The following is a 26,184-nucleotide window of genomic DNA, read 5'->3' as shown; positions in this document are numbered from 1 at the left end:
ATATGAAAAAAAAGCTCAACATCATTGATCATTAGAGAAATGCAAATCAAAACCATAATGAGATATCATCTCACGTCAGTCAGAATAGCAATTATTAAAATGTCAAGAAACAATAGATGCTGGCAAGGCTGTGGAGAAATAGGAACGCTTTTACACTGTTGGTGGAAATGTATATTAGTTTGACCATTGTGGAGGATAGTGTGGTGATTCCTCAAGGATCTAGAACCAGAAATACCATTTGCCCCAGCAATCCCATTACTGGGTATGTACCCAAAGGAATACAAATCATTCAACTATAAAGACACATGCACACGTATGCTTATTACAGCACTGTTTACAATAGCAAAGACATGGAACCAACCCAAATGCCCATCAATAATAGACTAGATAAAGATAATGTGGTACATATATACCATGGAATATTATGCAGCCAAAAAAAGGAATGAGATCATGTCCTTTGCAGGGATATGGATAAAGCTGGAAGCCATCAGCAAACTAACACAGGAACAGAAAACCAAACACTGCATGCTCTCACTCAAAAGTGGGAGTTGAACAATGAGAACACATGGACACAGGGAGGGAAACATCACACACCGGGGCCTGTCAGGGGATGGGGGCAAGGGGAAGGAGAGCATTAGGACAAATACCTAATGCATATTGGACTTAAAATCTAGAGGACGGGTTGATCGGTGCAGCAAACCACCATGGCACATGTATACCTATGTAACAAATCTGCACATTCTGCACAAGTATTCCAGAACTTAAAGTAAAACAATTTTTTAAAAAGGCATGTAAAATCAACCATTTTATTTCAGAACCTTTAAATCTAGAATTGCAAGCAAATTTGGCATATTTCAGATTACAAAGTGAACACATATAGCACACAATTCTGATAATATTTATGTCAAAGAAGACATAATTTTATTTTTGTTTATTTATTTTTTTTTAGATGGAGTCTCACTCTGTCACTCAGGCTGGGGTGCAGTGGTGTGATCTTGGCTCACTGCAACCTTCACCTCTTAGGCTCACATGATTCTCCTGCCTCAGTCACCCAAGTAGCTGGGATTACAGGCGCATACCACCATACCTGGCTAATTTTTGTATTTTTAGTAGAGATGGGGTTTCACCATGTTGGCCAGGCTGGTCTCGAACTCCCAACCTCAGATGATCTGCCCACCTTGGCCTCCCAAAGTGCTGGGGTTACAAGTGTAAGCCACCGTGCCCGGCCAACATAATTTTAAAATAAAGTTATTATAAATAAGTAACAATTAAAATTTACTATATGCTGGGTAATGTTCCAAGTTCCTCTTTGACATTAGTTTCTTTATGAATTTCCTGAGATGAGTAGACATAAAAAATATTCTACACTAGAGGCATTAAACATATGGAGTTCAAATTTCTAAGCTGAGTTTCTTCTAATATAAATTTTTAAAATAAAATTGATAATTATTCTCACATTTAGTAAGATGCTTTGTGCTATGATGAAATGTCAAAGTCTGATTTTCTTTAAGATCACATATGAAAACGCTATTGAGTGGAAATTATAAAGATAAAAACATATGACATCTGTCCCTGGTATTTCTGGAATTTCTGAGTGAAATCTCAATTTCTCCACTATTCCTCAAATGATCTGGACATAAGGCACAAACAGAACATTAAAAATAACATACAGGTCTCAGAAAATATGCACAGATTGCTACAGATCTCCAAAAGCAATGGAAGGGCAGTCAGATCATGCAAGCCCTCCCAGGATAAGAAAAGGATTTTGGCTCTAACTGTGAATCCACTAGAAAATCACTGGAGGGATAGGAGAAACCTTTAAGGATTTAAGAACATTATAAGCATAGGCAGAAAATTTTTCTCTGTGGCCACAAGACAAATAAAGCTCAAATTCTCAAGAACCAATTCCAGGACAAACACAGTGACTCATATCTGTAACCAAAGAACTTTGTGAGGCCAAGGCAGAAGGATTGCTTGAGTTTGAGACCAGCTTGGGCAACATAGTGAGACCTCATTTCTACTTAAAAAAATAAACAAAATTAACCAGGTGTGATGGCACATGCTTGTAATCCCAGCTACTTGGCTGACTGAGGGGAGAAAATTGCTTGAGATCAGGAGGTCAAGGCTGCAGTGAGCTGAGATTATGAGACTCCAGCTTAGGTGACAAAGCAAAACCCTGTTTGAGAAAAAAAGAATCAGTTCCATTGCAGCAGAGCTTCCTAAGCTACATTTAAAACTTTGGTTTTCCACTGAACTTTGGACCTCACACATGTGTTATCTGTTCATTCCTTCCCACCCATCAGGATTTATGGCAATTGTCTCCTCTCTTTTTACATTCCATGTATATTCCTGTTGCTGTACAAAGTAACCAGGTCTTGTTTAAAGACTGTCCATTATACCCATTCATATTTTCCACAATATTAACTGGACTCAGAAAAACAAACAAACAAACAAACAAAAAAACTCCCATTATATCTCTCAGGAGAAAATTAGAACAATAGAAGATGTGTTTAAAATTTTATCTTTCTCCAGGACTGACTGTAGACTAGATTCCATCTCCCCTACATGGTGCAGTATAGGAAATGATGAAGTAATGAAGGAAACAGTTTATTTCTGCTAAGAAGAAGGTTGATGCTTGTTATATTACTAGAGAAATTGGCATACCACAGAAAGTAAACAAAGAAATCACAATATTACAGGATTTGAAAAAGGAATGAAAAAAAAAAAACTCTTCAATTCAAAAAACACACACAGGCGGGGAGCAGTGGCTCAGGCCTGTAATCCCAGCACTTTGGGAGGCCGAGGCAGGCGGATCACCTGAGGTCAAGAGTTCGAGATCAGCCTCGGCAACACGGTGAAACTCCGTCTCTACTAAAAATACAAAATTAGCCTGGTGTGGTGGCACATGCCTGTAATATCATCTACTCGGGAGGCTGAGGTAGGAGAATCGCTTGAACCTGGGAGGCAGAGCATGCGGTGAGCCGAGGTTGTGCCATTGCACTCCAGCCTAGGCAACAAGAGTAAATCTCCGTCTCACCAAAAAAAAAAAAAACACCAAAAAACCAAAAAACCAAAACAAACAAACAAAAAAACACACATACAGAAGTCCAGAGAAGATATACCTGAGGATATGTTCATAAAGCATCCAGAATTGATAGCCTGGCTGACTGCTGTGAGTATTGCCCTATAATAAGTCAGTCTATAAATACTACGTTAGACAGCTGTTTCATAAATAACCAAGTTTCATCAAAAGATCACTGCACATATAGAGAAACCAAAAAACTTGTCCCCTTGAAAGAAAAAAAATGAATCTCTAGAAATTGACCTTTAAGAAATAAAAATCTTAGGCTAGGCACGGTGGCTCACACCTGTAATCCCAGCACTTTGAGAGGCTGAGGCAGGCAGATCACGAGGTCAGGAGTTTGAGACCAGCCTGACCAACACAGCGAAACCCCATCTCTACCAAAAGTATAAAAATTAGCCAGACGTGATGGTGGGTGCCTGTAATCCAAACTACTCAGGAGGCTGAGGCAGGAGAATCACTTGAACCCCGGAGGCAGAGGTTGCAGTGAGCTGAGATCGTGCTATTTCACTCCAGCCTGGGCAATAGATTGAGACTCCGTCAGAAAAAAAAAAAAAAAAAAACTAAGATAATAATAAAGACTTTCCAAGATAAACAAAATCTGAGTGTGTTCTTCACAACCAGTACAGTAGTAGAAGACATGTTAAAGGGAGTTCAATATGTTGAAAAGTGAAATAATGCAGGACAGTGTCATAAAACCATAGGTAAATATAACACTCTTTTTAAAGGGAAATATTTAGACAGATAAAAAATTTGCTACTCTTATAATCATGGTGCATAAAGCTTTTAAAATGTTATAGAATTTGAAAAAAATAAAAAACAGCATAAATATTTGTTGATAAATAAAATATCTGTGACAATAATACAATGGCAGATGTAAAGATGTATAGTTATGATTTAATTGAAGTAACCTTATTAGAATAAAATATAGCTATAAATTTAATGTTTTATGTACTTTGCATTTCTTAAGATGATCATAAAAAAAACTTACAGAAAGTATAACAAAAAAATGAGAAAGGAATCAAAGCATGTCACTACAAAATCACCAAAAAAAAATGAAGACAGAGAGCAAATGAAGAAAAACATATCCACAGGAAACACAGAAAAGAAATATAAACCAAATGGTAATAGTAACTTTTCCATTAGAGATTATGTTATTTATAAATGGGCTAAAATCTTTAATGAAAATAAATACAACAGCTAAAGGAATTAACAACAAACAAAATGTTACAATATGCTTTCCACAATAGGGTCATATTAGCTCTCAGAAGTTAAATAGGCCGAAAGTATCAGGATGGAAAAACATATTCCATGCAAATAATAACCACAATTTGGTAAGGTAGTCATAATTATACTAGACAAAATACACATTAAGTAAACAACTGTCACAGGAGACTAAGATTGTCATTTCATAATGGTAAAAAAGAAGAGAGACAGAGGTGGAGCAAGATGGCTGATTAGAGCCCTCTAGCAATCATCCCATGTAGGAACACCAAATTGAACAACTATTCACACAAGAAAGCACCTTCACGACAACCAAAAATTATGTGAGTAATTACAGTACCCGGTTTTAACAAAATAGAGGCACTGAAGAGGGAAAGAGTCTAGAATTTCCTACACCACTTATCCCTCATTTCTCAGCAGTAATATGCGGCACAAAGATAATTTGTATGCTTAGGGGAAGGGGAGCAAGGGATTGTTGAACTTTGCATTGAAACTCAGTGCTGCCCTGTCTTAGTAGGAAGTAATCCAAGGCAGAATTTGGCCACTGCCCATGACGGGAACACTTTGATCAGCCCTAGACAGAGAAAATTATTTATCCCAGCACTTGGTACCTGAGTTGTTGCTAGCCCCTCAGGCTAAAGTGCTCTAGAATTTTAAGTAAATATAAAAGGCAGTCTAGGTGGGGCACAGTGGCTCACGCCTGTAATCCCAACAGTTTAGGAGGCCAAGGCGGGTGGATCACGAGGTCAGCAGTTCAAGACTGGCCTGACCAACATGGTGAAACCCCATCTCTACTAAAAATACAAAAATGACCGGACGTGGTGGCACGTGCCTGTAATCCTAGTTACTCAGGAGGCTGAGGCAGGAGAATTGCTTGAACCTGGGAGGCGGAGGTTGCAGTGAGCCGAGATCACATCATTGCACTCCAGCCTGGGTGACAGAATGAGATTTCGTCTCAAAAAAAAAAAAAAAAAAAAAAAAAAAACCTGGCAGTCTAGATCTGTGTCCTCCCTCTGCCCACTTGCAATGCATTTCATCTGAAGATAGGCTCAGAATGGGATGGAAATTGCAATGTCTCAGTGTCTTGTCAGTTGTTTCCCCTGGCTGTGTCTAGTCAGTCATCTTGGCTCCGAGTTGAAACTTAGTCTTTTAACGAAACAGACTGTATTAGTGCATTCCCACAATGTTATAAAAATACTAACAAAGACTGGGTAATTTGTAAACAATGGAGGTTTAATTGACTTACGGTTCTGCATGGCTGGGGAGGTTTCAGGAAACTTATAATCACGGTGAAAGCAGAAGTAGGCATGTCTTACATGGCAGCAGGTGAGAGAGAGCATGGAAGAACAGGGAAAACTGCCTTATAAGACCATCAGGTCTCATGAGAATTCACTATCCCAAGAACAGCATGGGGAAAACTGCCCCTATAATCAAATCATTTCCCACCAGGTCTCTTCGTAAACATCTGGGGATTACAATTCAAGATGAGATATGAGTGGGGACGCAAAGCCTAACTATATCCTTCCACCCCTGGCCTCTCCCAAATCTCATGTCCCTTTGACATTTTAAAACAAATCATGCCTTCACAACTGTACCCCAAAGTCTTCATTTATTCCAGCATTAACCCAAAAGTCCAAGTCCAAAGTCTCATCCGAGACAAGGAAAGTCTTTTCTGCTCAGCAGCCTGTAAAATTAAAAGCCAGCGCCTGTAGTCCCAGCTACTCAGGAGGCTGAGGCAGGAGAATGGCGTAAACCCGGGAGGCGGAGCTTGCAGTGAGCTGAGATCCGGCCACTGCACTCTAGCCTGGGTGACAGAGCAAGACTCCGTCTCAAAAAAAAAAAAAAAAAAAAAAAAAGACCGTTAGTTACTTCCAAGATACAATGGAGGTACAGGCACTGGATAAATGCTCCCATTCCGAATGGGAGAAATTAGCTAAAACAAAGGGGCTACAGGCCACATGCAAGTCTAAAATCCAATGGGGCAATCATTAAATCTTAAAGCACTGAAATAATCTCCTTTGACTTCGTGTCTCACATCCAGGTCACGCTGATGAAAGAAGAGGTGGGCTCCCACAGCCTTGAGGAGCTTCACTTCTGTGGTTTCACAGGGTACAGCCCCTGCACCCTGGCTACTTTCACAGGCTGGCATTAAGTATCTTTGGCTTTTTGAGGTGCATGGTGCAAGCTGTTGGTGGATCTAGCATTCTAGGGTCTGGAGGATGGTGGCCCTCTTTTCACAGCTCCACTGGGCAGTACCCCAGTGCTGACTCTGTATAAGGGCTCCAACTCCAAATTTCCCTTCCACACTGCCTTGGCAGAGGTTTGCTATGAGGGGTCCACCTCTGCAGTGAGCTTCTGTCTAGACATCTAGGCATTTCCAGGCATTCTCCGAAAGCTAGGGGGAGGTTCCCAAACCTCAGTTCCTAAGTTCTGTGCACCTGCAGACCTACCACCACATGGAAGCTACCAAGGATTGGGGCTTGCACCCTCTGAAAAAATGTCCCGAGTTGTATGTTGGCATCTTTTAGTCATGGCTGGGACAGAATGCACCATGTCCTAAGGCTGCACACAACAGGGGAGCCCTGCACCCAGCCCACAGAACCATTTTTCTGTCCAAGGTTTCTGGGCCTGTGATGGGAGGGGCTGCTGTGAAGTTCTCTGACATGTCCTGGAGACATTTTTTCCATTGTCTTGGCTCCTTGTTACTTTTGCAAGTTTCTGCTGCTGGCTTGAATTTCTTCCCAGAAAATGAATTTTCCTTTTCTACTGCATCTTAAGGCAGCACATTTTCCAAACTGTTATGCTCTGCTTCCCTTTTAAACATACGTTCTTGGCTGGGGATGGTGGCTCACGCCTATAATCCCAGCACATTAGGAGGACGAGGCAGGTGGATCATTTGAGGTCAAGAGTTCAAATCATCCTGGCCAACATGGTGAAACCCTGTCTCTACTAAAAATAAAAAAGTTAGCCAGACAGTAGTGGCTTGTGCCTGTAATCCCAGCTACTTGGGAGGCTGGGGCAGGAGAATTGTTTGAACCTGGAAGGCAGAGGTTGTGCTGAGCCAAGATTGTGCCACTGCAATCACTCTGAGCAATAGAGTGTCTGAAAAATAAATAAATAAATAAACAAACAAACAAACATAATTTCCAATTTTATGTTTTAAATTTATTTTTTTTGAAACGGAGTCTCCCGCTGTTGACCAGGCTGCAGTGCAGTGGTGCCATCTGGGCTCACTGCAACCTCCACCTCCCAGGTTCAAGCAATTCTCCTGCCTTAGCCTCCTGAGTAGCTGGGACTACAAGCGCCCACCACCACGCTCAGCTAACTTTTGTCTATATAGATATATACATTTTTTTTTTTTTGAGACAGAATCTCACACTGTTGCCCAGGCTGGATGGTGCAGTGGCACGATCTCGGCTCACTGCAAGCTCCGCCTCCAAGGCTCACGCCATTCTCCTGCCTCAGCCTCCCGAGTAGCTGAGACTCCAGAGGTGCACCACCATGCCCGGTTAATTTTTTTTTTTTTTTTGTACTTTTAGTAGAGATGGAGTTTCACCATTTTAGCCAGGATGATCTCGATCTCCTGACCTCGTGATCCACCTGATTCAGCCTCCCAAAGTGCTGGGATTACAGGCGTGAGCCACCGCGCCCAGCCTAATTTTTGTATTTTTAGTGGAGACAGAGTTTCGCCAAGTTGGCCAGGCTGGTCTTGAACTCCTGACCTCAGGTGATCCACCTGCCTCAGCCTCTCAAAGTGCTGGGAGGTTCCGATTTTAAATAATCTCTTTGTGAATGCATAAAACTGAATGCTTTCAGAATAACCCAGGTCACATTTGAATGCTTTGATGCTTAGAAATGTCTCCCACCAGATATCCTAAATCATCTCTCTGAAGTTCAAAGTTTCACACCATCTCTAGGGCAGGGGCAAAATACCACCAGCCTCTTTGCTAAAACATAGCAGGAGTGACCTTTACTCTAGGTCCCAATAAGTTTCTCATCTCCATCTGAGACCACCTCAGCCTGGACTTCATTGTTTAAATCACTATCAGCATTTTGGTCAAAATCGTTCAACAAGTCTCTAGGAAGCTCCAAACTGTCCCACAGCTTCCTGTCTTCTTCTGAGCTCTCCAAATTCCTACAACCTCTGCCCACTACCCAGTTCCATAGTCATCTCAACATTTTCAAGTATCCTTATAGCGGTACCCTATTCTACACAGTACCAATTTCCTGTATTAGTTCATTTTCACACTGCTATAAAGATACTACCTGAGGCTAGGCGCAGTAGCTCATGCCTGTAATCCCAGTACTTCGGGAGGGTCAGGCAGGTGGATCACCTGAGGTCAGGAGTTTGAGAGCAGCCTGGCCAACATGGCAAAACCCTGTCTCTACTAAAAATACAAAAATTAGCTGGGCATGGTGGCATACACCTGTAGTCCCAGGGAATCAGGAGGTTGAGGCAGGAGAATCACTTGAACTTGGGGAGTGGAGGTTGCAGTGAGCCAAGATCATACCACTGCCCTCCATCCAGGGTGACAGAGTGAGACCCTATCTCAAAAACCAAACAAACAAACAAACAAACAAAAAATACTACCCAAGACTGGGTAATTTCTTTTTTTTCTTGAGACGGAGTTTCGCTCTTTAGCCCAGGCTGGAGTGAAGTGGTACAGTCTTGGCTTACTGCAACCTCCACCTCCCGGGTTCAAGTGATTCTCCTGTCTCAGCCTCCTGAGTAGCTGGGATTACAGGCACCCTCTACCATGTCTGACTAATTTTGTATTTTTAGTAGAGATGGGACTTCGCCATGTCAGCCAGGCTGGTCTCAAACTTGACTTCAGGTAATCCACCCACCTCAGCCTCCTAAAGTGCTAGGATTACAGGTGTGAGGCACCGCCCCTGGCCAAGACTGGAAAATTTATAAACAAAGTTTAATTGACTCATAGTTCCACATGGCCAGGAAGGCCTCACGAAACTTACAATCACAGCATAAAAGGAAGCAGGGACATCTTACATAGTGACAGGTGAGAAAGGCTGTGCAAGAGCAGGGAAAACTGCCTTATCTCTGATAAACATCATTGTAAAAATCCTCAAGAGAATACTAGAAAATCAAATTTAACAACACATTAAAAACATCATTCAACTTCCTCTCAAGCTTGGCATTCAGTCGGTGGGGACCCACGGATTCAACATGCATGTCAAGATGTGTTATTTCTGTTTGGGGCCCATCTATTCTGGCCATGGCATGATGTTCATCCGCAATGATTGCAAGGTGTTCAGATTTTGTAAATCTAAATGTCACAAAAACTTTAAAAAGAAGTGCAATCCTCGCAAAGTTAGGTAGACCAAAGCATTCCGTCTGAAAAGCAGCTGGTAAAGACCTTACAGTGGATAGTTCATTTGAATTTGAAAAACGTAGAAATGAACCTATCAAATACCAGCGAGAGCTATGGAATAAAACTATTGATGCAATAAAGAGAGTTGAAGAGATCAAACAGAAACATCAAGCTAAATTTATAATGAACAGATTGAAGAAAAAGAAAGAGCTACAGAATGTTCAGGATATCAAAGAAGTCAAGCAAAACATTCATCTTATCCGAGCCTTGCAGGCAAAGGGAAGCAGCTGGAAGAGAAAATGGTACAGCAGTTACAAGAGGATGTGGACATGGAAGACATTTCTTAAAAATCTCTGTAACCATTTATATACATTTGAAAATGTCCTTAGAGAATTGGAACTGCTAAATTATTGGTTTATTTTTTACATAAGGTCACTTAAATGAAAAGTGATTAAAATATATCTTTCCTACATTGTTATCTACAAAACATCAGATATTACGGATGTCAGACTGCATCCAGTGTTAAATCTTCACTGATAGATGTACTTATTTAAATCATGAAAATTCTACTTATAACTATAGAAGTGAATTGTGGACGTAAAATGGTTATGCCATTTGGACAGTGGCACTAGGTAGCATTTGCAATAATAACTAATGGCAAAAATTCATGGCTAGTGATGTATAAACGGAGCCTCGCTGTGTTACCCAGGCTGGAGTGCAGTGGCGAGATCTTGGCTCACTGCAAGCACCACCTCCCGGGTTCACGCCATTCTCCTGCCTCAGCCTCTGAGTAGCTGGGACTACAGGCGCCTGCCACCGCGCCCGGCTAATTTTTTTTTGTATTTTTAGTGGAGACAGGGTTTCATCGTGTTAGCCAGGATGGTCTCGATCTCCTGACCTCGTGATCCGCCCAACTCGGCCTCAAAAAAAAAAAAAAAAAAATTTCTTTGCAGTAAAATATTCCCTTTATTAATGTTATAAAAGGGGGATATGGCTGGGCACTGTGGCTCACGCCTGTAATCCCAGCACTTTGGGAGGCAGAGGCAGGCAGATCACCTGAAGTCAGGAGTTCGAAATCAGCCTGGTCAACATGGTAAAACTAAAATTAGTCTCTACTAAAACTACAAAAAATTAGCCAGGTGCAGTGGTGGGCACCTGTAATCCCAGCTACTCTGGAGGCTGAGGCAGGAGAATCGCTTGAACCCAGGAGGTGGATGTTGCAGTTAGCCGAGATCGCCCCATTGCACTCCAGCCTGGGCGACAGAGTGAGACTTTGTCTCAAAAACAAAAAAAAACAAAAAAAACAAAAAGTGGGGGGCAGATACAAGGAACTAACAATTTGTATGACCGTGTCAAATGTTATTTTGATTTTAGTATACCCTGTTTTGGTTTATTTGCATCTTAGAAAGCATAATGGCATTGTTCGATGAAGTCTAATTATGCTGGACTGTTTTGACCTGATTTAACCATTCTGATAGATAGTTGTGGAAGTTGGGGATGAGAACTAATAATCTTTGCCTGGAATGGCACTACGCTCTAGAATTTTCACTTTGGAGGATACTCAGTTCTAACTTGTGATTCCTAGTAAAACAAACTTTATTCTTCTAACCTAGCAATGATCTAGAAGCAGAGGAATCCCAGTGCCTTTTAAAAGTTATTATGTAGTTTTCTTAAAAAAAAAAAAAATCCTGTTTTTGTAAAGTAGAATTTATGGGTACAACATCTGTTCATTATTTGCACATAAAATAAAACCATTTTAAAAGAAAATAAATAAATAAATAAATAAATAAAAAGATCATTCATTATGACCAATTGGAATTTATTTGAGAGATAAAAAGATGGTTCAACATATACAAATCAATCAATGTGATACATTATATGAATATAATTGAAGACAAATCCTTATGAATATTTTAAGTAATGCTTAAAATACATGTGATAAAATTTAACATTGCTTCATAAGAAAACCCTAAAAAAAATAGGTATAGAAAGAACATATTTCACCATGACAAAGTCCATATATGATAGAACCACGTCTCAATTATATTAAATGGGGAGAAACTGAAAGTCTTTCCTCTAAGATTTGGAACAAAAGAAGGATGCTTACTTTCACCACTCTAATTCAATATAGTCAGGGAAGCTGTAGCTACAGCAATCAGACAAGAGAAAGAAATAAAGGGCATTTAAATAAGGAAGAAATAAATCAAAGTAATATTGTGTGCAGATGATATAATCTTACATTTGGAAAACCTAGTCTCCATCAAAACAAACCATTAGAACTAATTAAAACATTTAGTAAAATTGCAGCACACAAAATCAACATACAAAATGTAGTAGCATTGTGGCCTGGCACGGTGACTCAAGTCTGTAATCCCAGCACTTTGGGAGGCCAAAAGGGGCAGATCACTTGAGGTCGGAGTTCGAGACCAGCCTCGCCAATATGGCAAAACCCCATCTTTATGAAAAATTCAAAAATTAGCTGGGTGTGGTGACAGATGCCTATAATCTCAGCTACTTGGGAGGCTGAGGCAGAAGAATTGCTTGAACCCAGGAGGCAGAGGCTGCAGTGAGCTGAGATCGCACCACCGCACTCCAGCCTGGGTGAAAGAGCAAGACTCCGTCTCAAAATAACAACAATAATAATAATAATAAAAACTCCATCTCAAAAAAAATTAGTAGCATTTCTAAATGCCAAAAGTGAATAATCTGAAAAAGAAATCAATAATGTCATCCCATTTACAATAGCAACAAATAGAAAGAAATACCCAAGAATAAACTAAACCAAAGAAACAAGAAGATCTCTATAATGAAAACTATAAAACAGAAGAATGCAAAGATACTCAATTTTTATGGACTGGAAGAAACAATACTGTTAAAATGTTCCTATTACCCAAAGCAATGTAGAGATTTGATGCAATTTGTATCAAAATACCATGACATTTTTCACAGAAACAGAAAAAAAGATTCCAAAATGTATATTGAACAATAGACCTGGAACAACTAAAGCCATCATGAGCAAAAGGACAAAATCAGAAATTATATTACCTGACTTCAAATTATACTACAGAACTATAGTAACCCAAACAGCATGGTTCTGGTATAAAATCAGACACATAGACTAACAGAACAGAATAGAGAACTCAGACAAAAATGTGTATATCTACAGTGAACCTATTTTCAACAAAGGTGCCAACAACATACATTGGCAAAGGGACAGTCTTGTCAATAAATGATGCTGAGGAAAAAAATATCCATATGCTGAAAAATAAAACTAGATCTCTATTTCTTGGCATATACAAAAATTAAAGCAAAATGGGCTAAAGACTTAGATCTAAGACCTGAAACTATGAAGCTACTAAAAAGTCCTAAAACATTAGGGAACCTCTCCAGGACACTGGACTGATCAAAAATTTCTTGAGTAGTACCTCACAAGCACAGGCAACCAAGCAAAAATGAACAAACAGGGCTGGGCACGCTGGTTCATGCCTGTAATCCTAGCACTTTGGGATGCTGAGGTGGGTGGATCACCTGAGGTCAGGAGTTCAAGACCAGCCTGGCCAACATGGCAAAATCCCATCTCTACTAAAAATACAAAAATTAGCCAGCCACGGTGGCACACACCTGTAATCTCAGCTACCTGGGAGGCTGAGGAAAGAGAATCACTTCAACCTGGGAGGCAGATGTTGTACCACAACCTGGGAGGCGGAGGTTGTACCACAGCCGAGACTGCGCCATTGCACTCCAGCCTGGGCAACAAGAGCAAAACTCTGTCTCAAAAAAAAAAAGAAAAAAAAAGGAACAAACAGGATCACAGCAAATTAAAAAGCTGCTGCACTGCAAAGAAAACAATTAACAAAGTGAAGAGAACACCCACAGTATGGGAAAACTATTTGCATAGTATCTATATGACTAGTGACTAATAACAGGAATATATAAGGTACTTAAAAATGCTATGGAAAAAATGCAATAATTCCATTAAGGTTGGATAAAATGATTGTTTCTCAAAGGAAGACATACAAATGACAAACAGGTATATAATAAGGTGCTCAGCATCATTGATTGTAAGAGAAATGCAAATCAAAACTACAATGAGATATCATCTCTACATTTTAGATATCCAGCTAAAATGACTTTTCCCCAAAAGACAGGCAATAATACATGTTGCTGAAAGTGTGAAGAAAAGTGAACTCTCATACACTGTTTCTGGGAATATAAATTAGTACAGTGACTATGAAGTACAGTATGGAGTTTCATTAAAGAACTAAAAATAGGACTACCATATGATCCAGCATTCACACTTCTAGCTATACATACTAAAAAATAAAAATAATTAATATACCGAATAGATATCTGGCCTCCCATGTTTACTGCAGCACTATTCTCAATAGCAAAGTTTTGGGATCCACTTAAGTATGCATCAACAGAGAAATGAATAAAGAAAATATACTACATACACACACACAATATAGTACAACTTACCCATGAAAAATGAGATTCTATCATTTACAACAAAGTGGATAGAACTGGAGGATATTATATTAAGTAAAATAACTCAGGTACAGGAAGACAAAAACTGCATGTTCTCACTTATTTGTGGGATCTAAGAATTAAAACAACTGAACTCATGGAGATAAAGAGTAGATTATAGTTATCAGAGGCAGAGAAGGGTAGTGAGGAGGGATGATTAATGAGTACAAAAATGTAATTAGAATGAATAAGAGCTAGTATTTGATAGCACAACAGTGTGACTATAGTCAGCAATAACTTATTGTATGTTTCAAAATAACTAAAAAAGTATAATTGGAATATTCATGATACAAAAAAATAGTAAATGCTGGAGGTGATGTATATCTTATTTACCCTGGTGTCATTATTAAACACTTTAGGCCTGTAAAAAAAAAAAAAAAAACTCAAGAAACACATTAACATATACACTTACTATGTATCCACAAAATTAAAAAATAAAAAAAGATCTATTTACCAGGAATCTATAACAGTTGCATAAATTTACATAAATTTACATATTTATGTATGTATATTACATGAAATATTGACAGAAGTGAAGTAAGAAATACATAGCAACACAATAATTATGCACTTCTAGACCAGACCTCACTTTCAATAATGAATAGAAAAATCAAATATAAGGTCAATCAAAAAAACCAGAAAACTTGAACATTATAGGCAAATAGACCTAATAAACATGTACAAAACTCTCCAGTCAAAACTGGCAGAATACACAATATTCTCAATTGCACATGGCAAATTCTGTTAGGATACATAACAAGACATATAAAATTGTAAAAGACTGAAATCATGAAATATATCTTCTCTGACCAAAATAAAATGAAACTAGACATTAAAAGAAGAAAAAGTGGCAAATCCAAAATTACTTGGAATTATTTAAACACATGCTTGAACATATTTTTGTTCAAGGGTAAAATAATTTAATATTTTTAAGATTTTAATACTACCAAGAGTTATGTACAACTTCAACTTTATATCTATCAAAACCCCAATGGCACTTTTTTGCGGAAATATTTTTAGAATCCTAAAATTTCTTTTAGGGACAATGACTAGGCAAGTATTCCCAAAAAAACAAGAACAAAGAGGCATTACACTTCCTGGTTTCAAAACATGTAACAAAGCTACAGAAATAAAAACAAGGTGGTACTGACATAAAGACAGATAATTGTATAAGGGAACAGAATAGAAAGCCCAGAATAGAAAGCTCTTTTGCATGTGATCAACTGAACTTCCACAATGTTGCCACAATCACCCAATGGGGAAAGAAGAGTCTTTAACAAATAATGTTGAAAACTGAATATCTTCATTAAAAACACCACAAACTTGGATCCTTTCCTTTCTTCAGATACAAAACAATCTTTTAAATGGATTAACTAAACATAAAAAACATAACTAATGAAATTCTTAGAAAAAATATAGGAGAAAATATGACATCAGTCTTAGCACTTGTTTATGTATGGAATTAAATGTATAAGTAACAAAGAGCAGAAAAATGGGAGTATATCAAATTCCAAATTTCTACACATCAAAGGAAATGGTGAAGTAGAAAAAGGTAAAAATATTTGCAAATCACATATTTGATTGGTATTAGTACCAAGAACATATAAACAATTCCTAAAACTCAACAACAAAAAAATGAAGAACAAAATTAAAAATGAGAACAAAATTGAACTGAAATTTCTTGAAAAATATGCGAATGGCCAATAAGCATTTGAAAGGATGATTTACAAACATGCAAAGCAGAATACAATGAGATATTATCTCACACCAATTAGAATAATCACTACAAAAAAATCTGTCAAGAATGTGGAGAAATGAGAGAGAACATTTGTAATCTGCTGGTGGGGAAATATGACTCTGCCAGTATAAAAAACAATATGGAGGTTTTTCAAAAAATTAAAAATGGAATTGTCATAGTATTCAGCAATTCCACATCTAAGTATGCATACAAAATATAAGACACATAACCTGGAAGAGATATCTGCACACACACAATATTTGTTTATTACAGCAATGTTTACAAAATCCAAAAGATAGAAGCAACCCAGATGTCCCTAATGAGCAATTAAAAAAATGTGGTGTATACAAATATATATATATGCCAAATATATATACTCACATATGTGCACTACAGTGAGTATATATATATACACACAACATATGTATACACACACATATACACACAATAGTGTAATTCAGCCTTTAAAAAGGAAATTTGATCACATTCTCTAAGAATAAATCTTGAGAATGTTAACTGAAATAAGCCAGTAACAAAGTGACAGATAGTGTATGATTTCATTTTTATGAAATATGTTAGTAGTCAAATAGAAACATAAAGTAGAATGGCATTAGTCAAGGGGTAGAGAGAAGGTGAAATAGGCAGTTGTTATATAAAGGTGAAATAGGCAATTATTATATAAAGTGTTGCAAGATGTAAACATTCTAGAGGTCTTTTGCATAAAAAATCTGACTATACATAACACAACTGAAACATACACTTAAAAAGATCAAGGCCGAGGTGGTTGAATCACCTGAGGTGGGGAGTTTGAGACCAGCCTGGCCAACATGGTGAAACCTTGTCTCTACTAAAAATACAAAAAGATTAGCTGGGCGTGGTGGTGCACACTTGTAATCTCAGCTACCCGGGGGCTGAGGCAGGAGAATTGCTTGAACCCAGGAGGTGGAGGTTGCAGTGAGCCAAGATTGTGCCACTGCACTCCAGGCTGGGCGACAGAGGAAGACTCCATTTCAAAAAAAAAAAAAAAGATTTAAGATGGTAAATTTGATGTTATGTTCTTTACCACAATATTTTTCTTAAAGGATAACTAAAAAAATCAGTTATAAAGCTATCCAAAAATCACCTTCAAATCACGAAAGTGTTTCACATAGATAAAATATAGATTCATCAATAAACACATCGTAAAATTAAGATGATTTTCCTGACTACTCACCTAGACAAGAAAAAAAAAACATAAAATATCAGCCAAGAAAAAACATATAAGATAAGCTGTGAACAAAGTTGGGGTCATATTTATAGACACAACATGCACATTCATATGTGCAATTTAAGAATGACAGCCATCTGACTGATTCATTTTCTAATTAAGCCCCACATTGACTTAAATTGCATATATAGAGTTGCAAATTGTCATCCAAAGTTATAATGCATAAGTAAAACCAAAAACACAATAAACTGATGTCAAGGAATCTACCCTAAAAGAGAAACCCAGTAATATGAATTGTACAACAAAAATAAGAGAAATATTTACCCACAATATTCTGCATGCTACATTGATGTACTATTAAAAAATAATTTTGCTAGATAACTACAGTGTTCAAATGTGCTTGTGCACTTCTGGAGTGGACACATTTGCAATAATTGGTGTCTACTGTATGGCAGTAAATTTTTTTTCTTTTTTATAATTTTTTTGTGAGACAGAGTCTTACTCTGTCACCCAGGCTGGAGTGCAGGGGCACCAGCTCGGCTCACTGCAACTGCCGCCTCCTGGGTTCAAGCAATTCTCCTGCCTCAGCCTCCCAAGTAGCTGGGATTACACGTGCGTGCCACCACGCCTGGCTAATTTTTGCATTTTTAGTAGAGATGTGCTTTTACCATGGTGAGTAGGCTGGTCTCAAACTCCTGACCTCAAGTGATCCACCTGCCTCGGCCTCCCAATTTGCTAGGATTACAGGCATGATAGTTACCGCACCTGGTCCTTTTTTTTCTTTCTTTCTTTTCTTTCTTTCCTCTCTCTCTCTCTCTCTCTTTCTTCCTGGTTTTCTTTCTTCCTTTCTCTCTCTCTCTCTTTCTTTCTTAACATGTATGAGATCAATCATCCCTGGTTGCTACAGGAGAATAACAGGTATAGTTAAGAAACAACTTTATTTTATTTATCTTTTTTTGAGATGGAGTCTCGCTCTGTCGCCCGTGGTACAATCTCGGCTCACTGCAACCTCCGCCTCCCAGGTTCAAGCAATTCTCCTGCCTCAGTCTCCCAAGTAGCTGGGATCACAGGTGACTGCCACCATGCCTGGCAATTTTTTGTATTTTTAGTAGAGATGAGGTTTCACCATGTTGGCCAGGCTGGTCTTGAACTCCTGACCTCAGATGATCCACCCACCTAGGCCTCCCAAAGTGCTGGGAATACAGACATGAGCCACCATGCCCGGCCAAGAAACAACTTTATTTTGAGCACAGGAAATGACAACAGCACTTAACAGCTATATCATAGTCTAAATCCTGCTTTGGCAGTAAAATTTTCCAGAAAATGCACTACAGTCATTCGGAAAATGCTCTAATAGGAAATAGCATTTAAAGACGGTAAAGATAATTTCTTGCCATTAATATACTGATGCTATTTTTACACAAAATTAAAAGTCTGCAATTCAGTCTTTAGAAGCAAATTCAGTCTTTAGAAGCAAAAAGAAAAAAAAAGCCTTAGACGTCTAAATAAAGTAAAAATGTGTATGTTGAAATATGAGTCACTGGCATATAAAATAAAAATTTTGGAATAAATTATATAATAATTTAGATATTGGTTGAGAAAATGAAAATCTTGATTTATTTTTGGCTACTATAAAACTTACAAATGAACATTTTAATAAATAAGGAGTGCCTAGTATCTAATAAACTTCTTACATAACATGTAAATTACAGTATATTGTTCTGAACGTTTGAATCTAAAATTATAGACAAATTTGAAAGAAAGAAAAATAGAAAGTGAAACCTTATTGCGAGAGTGACATCAGCAAGAATGTGGAACTCTTCTTAAACTCTTCTTAAACTCTTGTTTATCCTGCCAGGGCAACAATCATTTTGCTGCCATCCATGGACAAAAGTGCCTTTATGAGAGTTTTGGGATCCAGGGAGAGTATTGTGACACCCTGCAAAAGCCCAAAACTGAGGAGGGCTGTATTGGGAAGGCAGGCCCTCATTCAGGTGGCAAACTTGAGGGCCCCTTATCTTGGTTACAGACCAGAAAATGACTCACTCAACTTGGTCACATTGAGTATTCTGAAGTGACTCTGTAATCATCTCTGATGTCTCCTAGCCACGGTCTCGAAGCAGTCCTTCCCAGAGGCCTCAGGACACTCAGTCATGGTCATGGAGGCAGGCCTACAGAACTTGGCCTTTAGTCTTTACTGTGACCTCTGAAGCAGGTCTGTGACTCAGTTTTAGCCATTTTAGCCACAGTTCATGGACAGTCCTGCCTACTTGCGAACCTACACAGAGACCTGAGGAAATCCTCCCAGGTACTCAAAAGGAGCCACACTCACCTGTACATCTTCTAGCAGGCCTACCTTATGTGAACCCAACTGCAGAACCCTGCCCTGGTATCTGCCCTACAAAACAAAGTTCTGAAAGCAAAGTCTGCTCAAAATAAGAAAGGATTTACAAAAAGACTACGTTATGTCTAATTCAAATACTTCTATTTTAACATATTACTGAAAATCCTAAGTAGAACAATTTGGCAAGAAAATTTAAAAAGCCATCTGAAATAAAAAGAAAAAAGAAAAATGTCACTGTTTGTAGATGACAAACTCTTACATATAGAAAACAATAAATAGCTGGCGCAGTGGCTCACGCCTGTAATCCCAACACTTTGGGAGGCCGAGGCAGGTGGATCACCTGGGGTTGGGAGTTAGAGACCAGCCTGACCAATATGGAGAAACCCAGTCTCTACTAAAAATACAAAACTAGCTGGGCATAGTGGTGCCTGCCTGTAATGCCAGCTACTTGGGAGGCTAAGATAGGAGAATTGCTTGAACCCCGAAGGCAGAGGTTGCCAGCAGCCAAGATCACATCATTGCGCTCCAGCCTGGGAAGCAAGAGCGAAACTCCATCTCAAAAAAAAAAAAAAAACACGATAAATAGTACACCAAAAAGCTGTTTAACGTAATAAATGCATGCAGTAAATTAGCAGAATATAAAATTAGCATACAAATATCAATTGTTTTCATACACTAACAACAAACTATTCAATGAAAAATTTTAAAAAAATCTCATTTAAAATAGCATTGAGGCTGGGTGAGGTGGCTCACACCTATAATCCTAGCACTTTGGGATGTCGAAGTGGGCAGATTGCCTGAGCTCAGGAGTTCGAGACCAGCCTGGGCAACATGGTGAAACCCCATTTCTACTAAAATACAAAAAAATTAGCTGGGCCTGGTAGCATGTGCCTGTAGTCCCAGCTACACAGAAGGCTGAAGAATTGCTCGAACCTGGGAGGCGGAGGTTGCAGTGAGCCGAGATCATGCCACTGCACTCCAGCCTGGGTGACAGAGCGAGACTCCACCTCCAAAAAAAATAAAAAATAAAATAAATTTTAAAAGCATCAAAATAATACATTTCTTAAAAAGAAATTAAACCAGGTAAAAGACCTTTATGATGAAAAATAAAATATATAATAAAAATTGGAGAATACATAAATGTAAAAGTGTGCCACATTTATAGATTGGAAGAATAAATATTGTTAAAGTTTTCACACTATCCAGGGCAATCTATAGACTCAATGAATTTCCTTTCAAAATTCTAGTGACCTATTTCACAGTAATAGAAAATAAAAGCTTAAAATTTATATGAAACTCTAACAGACTTTGAATAGCTAAAGCAATCTTGAGAAAGAAGAAAACAGTTGAAGGCATTATAGTTTCTGATTTCAAACTATATTTCAAGACTACAGTAATAAAAACATGATGGCATGCACATAAAAGTGGACAAAAGAACCTATGGAACATGGTAGAGGGCCCAGAAAAAAAACCTATTCATATTAGGTCAGTTAATCTTCAATAAGGGTACTAAGAATGCACAATGCAGAAAGTATAGTCTCTTCAATATTTGGTGCTAAATAAACGGGTATCTGCAAGCAAAAGCATGGCATTAGACCATTTTTCTTAAATTATGCCCCAAAATTAACTCAATATAAAATAAAGACTTAAATAAAACACGATCCTTTAAAATCCGAAAAGAAAACATATGGTAAACCTCCTCTATGTTGGTCTTGACAGTAATTTTTTGGGAAATGGTACCAAAAGTACAAAAACAAGAGCAAATATAAACAACTTGGACTACATCAAACTTAAAAGCTTCTAAACAGAATACGACAAGAAAAATCACAAGATGGGAGATAATATTTGCAAACCATATATCTGTTAAGTGGTTAATATCCAAAATATATAAATAACTCATACAAATCAAAGGTGAAAACAACAATAATAAATATAATAATAATAACCCAATTTAAAGCTAGGTAAAGGAGGCCCGGCACGGTGGCTCATGCATGTAATCCCAGCACTTTGGGAGGCCGAAACGGGTGCATCACGAGGTCAGGAATTTGAGACCAGCCTGACCAATATGGTGTAACCCCATCTCTACTAAAAATACAAAAATTAGCCAGGTGTGGTGGCACATGCCTGTAACCCCAGCTACTTAGGAGGCTGAGGCAGCAGAATCACTTGAACCCGTGAGGTGGCAGTTGCAGTTGAGCTGAGATTGCACCATTGCTCATGCCTGTAATCCCAGCACTTTGGGAGGCCGAGGAGGGTGGATGTCTCTGTCTCTATTAAACCCTGTCTCTACTAAAAATACAAACATTATCCCATGTGGTGGTGCGCAACTATAATCTCAGCTACTTGGGAGTCTGAGGCAAAAGAATCACTTGAACCCGGGAGGCAGAGGTTGCAGTGAGCCAAGATCATGCCACTATACTCCAGCCTGGGCGACAGAGTGAGACTCTGTCTCAAAAAATAAAAAAATAAAAATAGGTAAAGGAATAAATTTTTTTAGTAAACACATACAAATGGCTAAGAGATATGTGAAAAGCTGCTCGACATGACCAATCATCAGGCAAATGCAAATTAAAATCACAACGAGCTATCACTTCACACTTGTTAAGATGGCTAATATAAAAAAAATGAGACATGTATGTTACTCAGGTAATGAATATCCTAAAAGTGCTAATTTCATCACTCTGCAATCTATTCATGTAATAAAATTACACTTGTGCTCCCAGAGTTTATACAAAAGAAAAAAGAAAAATATATAACATTTTGAAAAGGGTGTGAAAAAAATTCTGTACTCTGTTAATGAGTTATAAATTGGTAGTCATTACAAAAATCAGTATGGAGATTATTTAGAAAAAAACCCCACAGAACTACCATACATCAATCCCACTTCTGTGTGTATATATATAATCTATAGAAATAAAATTAGTATACTGAGTATTTAGATCCCCGTATTTCTTGCAGCATTATTCAAAATTGCCAAGATATAAAAACAATCTAAATGTTGTTGAATGCTGAATGGATCAAGAAAACATGTTGTATATATACTCAATGAAGTATTATTTAGTCAATCTGACAACATGGATAAACCTGAAGAAAAACATGCTAATTGAAATAGGAAGATACAAATATTTCTTATTTGTCTCACGTGTATGACGAATCTAAAAGGTTGAACTCCTAGACGCGGGGAGTACAAAGGTGGATACCAGAGCCAAGAGGTAGGGAAAATGGAAGATGTTGTTTAAAGGGTACAAACTTTTAGTTATAAAATAACCAAGGTTTGTGAATCTAATGTACAGCATCATGATTATAGTAGATAATAATGTTTTTGTATACTTGAATACAATAAAGAAAACTATGTAAGATGATACATGTATTCATTAACTTTATTGAATTAATTATTTCACAACTGACCAGGCTCAGTGGCTCACGCCTGTAATCCCAGCACTTTGGGAGGCCAAGGTGGGCGGATCACCTGAGGTCAGGAGTTTGAGACCAGCTGGGCTAACATGGTGAAACCCAGTTTCTACTAAAATTACAAAAATTAGGCTGGGCGCAGTGGCTCACACCTGTAATCCCAGCACTTTGGGAGGCCGAGGCAGGTGGATCACCTGAGGTCAGGAATTCGAGACCAGCCTGGCCAACATGGCAAAACCCCATCTCTACTAAAACTACAAAAATTAGCCAGGTGTGGTGGTGGGCGCCTATAATCCCAGCTACTCAGGAGGCTGAGGAAGGCAGAATTGCTTGAACCCAAGAGGCGGAGGTTGCAGTGAGCTGAGACGTGCCATTGCACTCCAGCCTGGGTGACAGAGCTATATTTCATCTCAAAAAAAAAAAAAAAATTAGTGTGCCTTGTGATCCCACCTACTGGGGAGGCTAAGGCAGAAGAATTGCTTGAACCTGGGAGGCAGAGGTTGCAGTGAGCCGAGATCGCGCCATTGCACTCTAGTTTGAGCAACAAGAGTGAAACTCTGTCTCAAAAAAACAAAAAATTATTTCACAATTTATACACATACTAAATGCTCATTTAATATGGGCACAGGATGGGCATGGTGGCTTATACCTGTAATCCCAGCACTTTGGGGGGGCCAAGGTAGGCACATCACTTGAGATCAGGAGTTTGAGACTAGTGTGGGCAATATGACAAAATTCCATCTCTACAAAACTAAAATAAAATAAAATAAAATAAAGCCAGGTGTGGTGGCTTGCACCTGTACTCCCAGCTATTTGGGAAGCTAAGGTGGGAGGATCAATTGAGCTTAGGAGATTGAGGTTGCAGTGAGGCATAATCACACCAGAGTATTCCAGCCTGGGTAACAAAGCCAGACTCAGTCTCAAAAAAATCATTATATTGTATACAATGGTTATCCAATTTTTATTTGCAGAAAAATCTAAGTTGGCCGGGCGCAGTGGCTCACACCTGTAATCCCAGCACTTTGGGAGGCCGAGGCGGTCAGCAGTTCCAGACCAGCCTGGCCAGCATGGTGAAACCCCATATCTACTAAAAGCTGAGCGAGGCGGCGGGCGCCTGTAGTCCCAGCTACTCGGAAGGCTGAGGCAGGAGAATCGCTTGAACCCAAGAGGCGGAGGTTGCAGTGAGCTGAGACTGTGCCACTGCACTCCACCCTGGACAACAGAGCAAGACTTTGTCTAAAAGAAAAAAGAAAAAAGAAAAGAAAAGAAAAAAAAGAAAAACAGAAAGAAAATAGAGAGTAAAAAGAACTGGCTCTGATGTATATGAGTGACTGGAGTTGTCCAGTAAAAAATTTTTAACACAGAAATACTCTCTAATTTATTCTCTAATGCTGAAGAAGAACGGCAAAAAATCCACTAAACCAGATTAGTGAGTATGCTTTTGTGGATGAGACAGTATAAAATTTAGCACATTAACCCATGCATATATTTTTTTACTGATATATATATTTTTACATTATACAGGCTAAGTTGTGATTTTTTTTTTTTTTTTAATTTTTTCAGACGGAGTCTCGCTCTGTCACCCAGGCTGGAGTGCAGTGGTGAGATCTTACCTCACAGCAACCTCTGCCTCCTGGGTTCAAGCAATTCTCCTGCCTCAGCCTCCTGAACAGCTGGGACTACAGGCGCCCAATACCATGCCTGGCTAATTTTTGTATTTTTAGTAGAGACAGGGTTTCACCATGTTGGCCGGGATGATCTCAATTTCCTGACCTTGTGATCCACCCGCCTCAGCCTCCCAAAGTGTTGGGATTACAGGCGTGAGCCACCAAGCCTGGCTGAATATTTCTTATATGAAGAAGTTACGGTCAGTTAGAAGGTATGCCTCAAATTTTAATGTGTAAAACAATGAACTGGAGATCTTATTAAAATGCAGGTTTTGATTCAGAAGATCTGGGCTCAAGCCTGAGTTTCTAAATTTCTAATAAGCTATCCAGTTATGCCAATGCTTTTGGCCCAAGGAGAATATTTTGTCAAATATTAAGTACATGGCAGAGCCTGGGTTTATCCCAGTACACAAAAGTGAGAACTTCCATTTTTCTAAAGCAAGCTATAAGCAAGGAGAATTTGAAAAGAATTGGGAGCCTCCAGATTATATGTGATGATTTATGTACATCAGTTGGTAAATCTCCTAAAGTTACTTATTAATAATAAAGAGAAAAATCATTAACTCTACAGTTAAAAAATCTGTCAGTACTTTATCCAACAGAATAAAATTAACATGAACTGTAATACAAAGAATTGGTATAAGTGCTAATTCACACAGAGGGCATAATATCACTGCTGTGTTTTGTTTTGTTTTGTTTTGTTTTGTCTGAGACGGAGCCTTGCTCTGTCGCCAGGCCGGAGTGCAGTGGCACAATCTCGGCTTACTGCAGCCTCCACCTTCCGGGTTCAAGTGATTCTCCTGCCTCAGCCTCCCGAGTAGCTGGGACTACAGGTGCACACCACCACGCCCAGCTAATTTATATATTTTTAGTAGAGACGGGGTTTCACCATGTTGGCCAGGATGATCTCGATCTCTTGACCTCGTGATCTACCTGCCTTGGTCTCCCAAAGTGCTGGGATAACAGGCTGAGCCACTGCACCCAGAGCTGTGATATTATTGAACACAAAGAAGTAAATTACAATCTGAATCTAATTATAGATACGTCAGTTTTATTCAAAGATTAAGCTACATACAGAAATCTCCCAGCTTCTGTAATATTTAGTAAATATAATTAATATTTTTCTTTAGCATCATAAAAAGTGTCTTCTAAGTATTCTTTTGTTCAAAACTTTCTAATTCTGGGGGAATTAATGCCATCCTCTTTCTGCATTTCCTTAATTCTGTTATGCATAGAGCAGATGGAGCATCCAGATGGGACCTAAACAGCATGTGTTCCCTTCACCAATATCTGAGGGCATGACCCTATCCCCAATAGAAATCTTGGGTGTCCACACCTGCTCATGTTGATCTGTCACAAAGAGAACATTCTTTTGAGATAGGGTGTCACTCTGTCATGTAGGCTAGAGTACATTGGCATGATCATGGCTCACTGCAGCCTCAGCATCCTGGGCCTAAGTGATTCTCCCAGCTCAGTCTCCTAAGTAGCTGGGACCACAAGTGTGTGACATCATGTTAGCTAATTTGTTTTATTTTTGTAGAGGCAAGGTTTCCTTATATTGCACAGGCTGGTCTCAAACTCCTTGACTCAAGAGATTCTCTCACCTTGACTTCTCAAAGTGCTGGGGTTACAGGTGTGAGCCAGCATGCCTAGC

At 38.8% G+C, this 26,184-nt stretch overlaps 1 protein-coding gene and 1 pseudogene across 2 annotated transcripts in view; one reads left to right on the top strand and one right to left on the bottom strand.

Moving 5' to 3' along the window:
* The window catches only part of LOC101013768 (zinc finger protein 92), a 138,100-nt gene that overhangs the window by 58,739 nt on the left and 53,177 nt on the right, over positions 1 to 26,184 (bottom strand). The gene's annotated exons all lie outside the window — the stretch shown is intronic.
* On the top strand, positions 9,492 to 9,983 carry LOC101014358 (annotated as a pseudogene).

The sequence above is a fragment of the Papio anubis genome, chromosome 4 (genome assembly GCF_008728515.1).
Source record: "Papio anubis isolate 15944 chromosome 4, Panubis1.0, whole genome shotgun sequence".
In the NCBI taxonomy this organism is placed as follows: Eukaryota; Metazoa; Chordata; class Mammalia; order Primates; family Cercopithecidae; genus Papio; species Papio anubis.
This window is presented reverse-complemented; position numbering and strand designations above follow the sequence as displayed.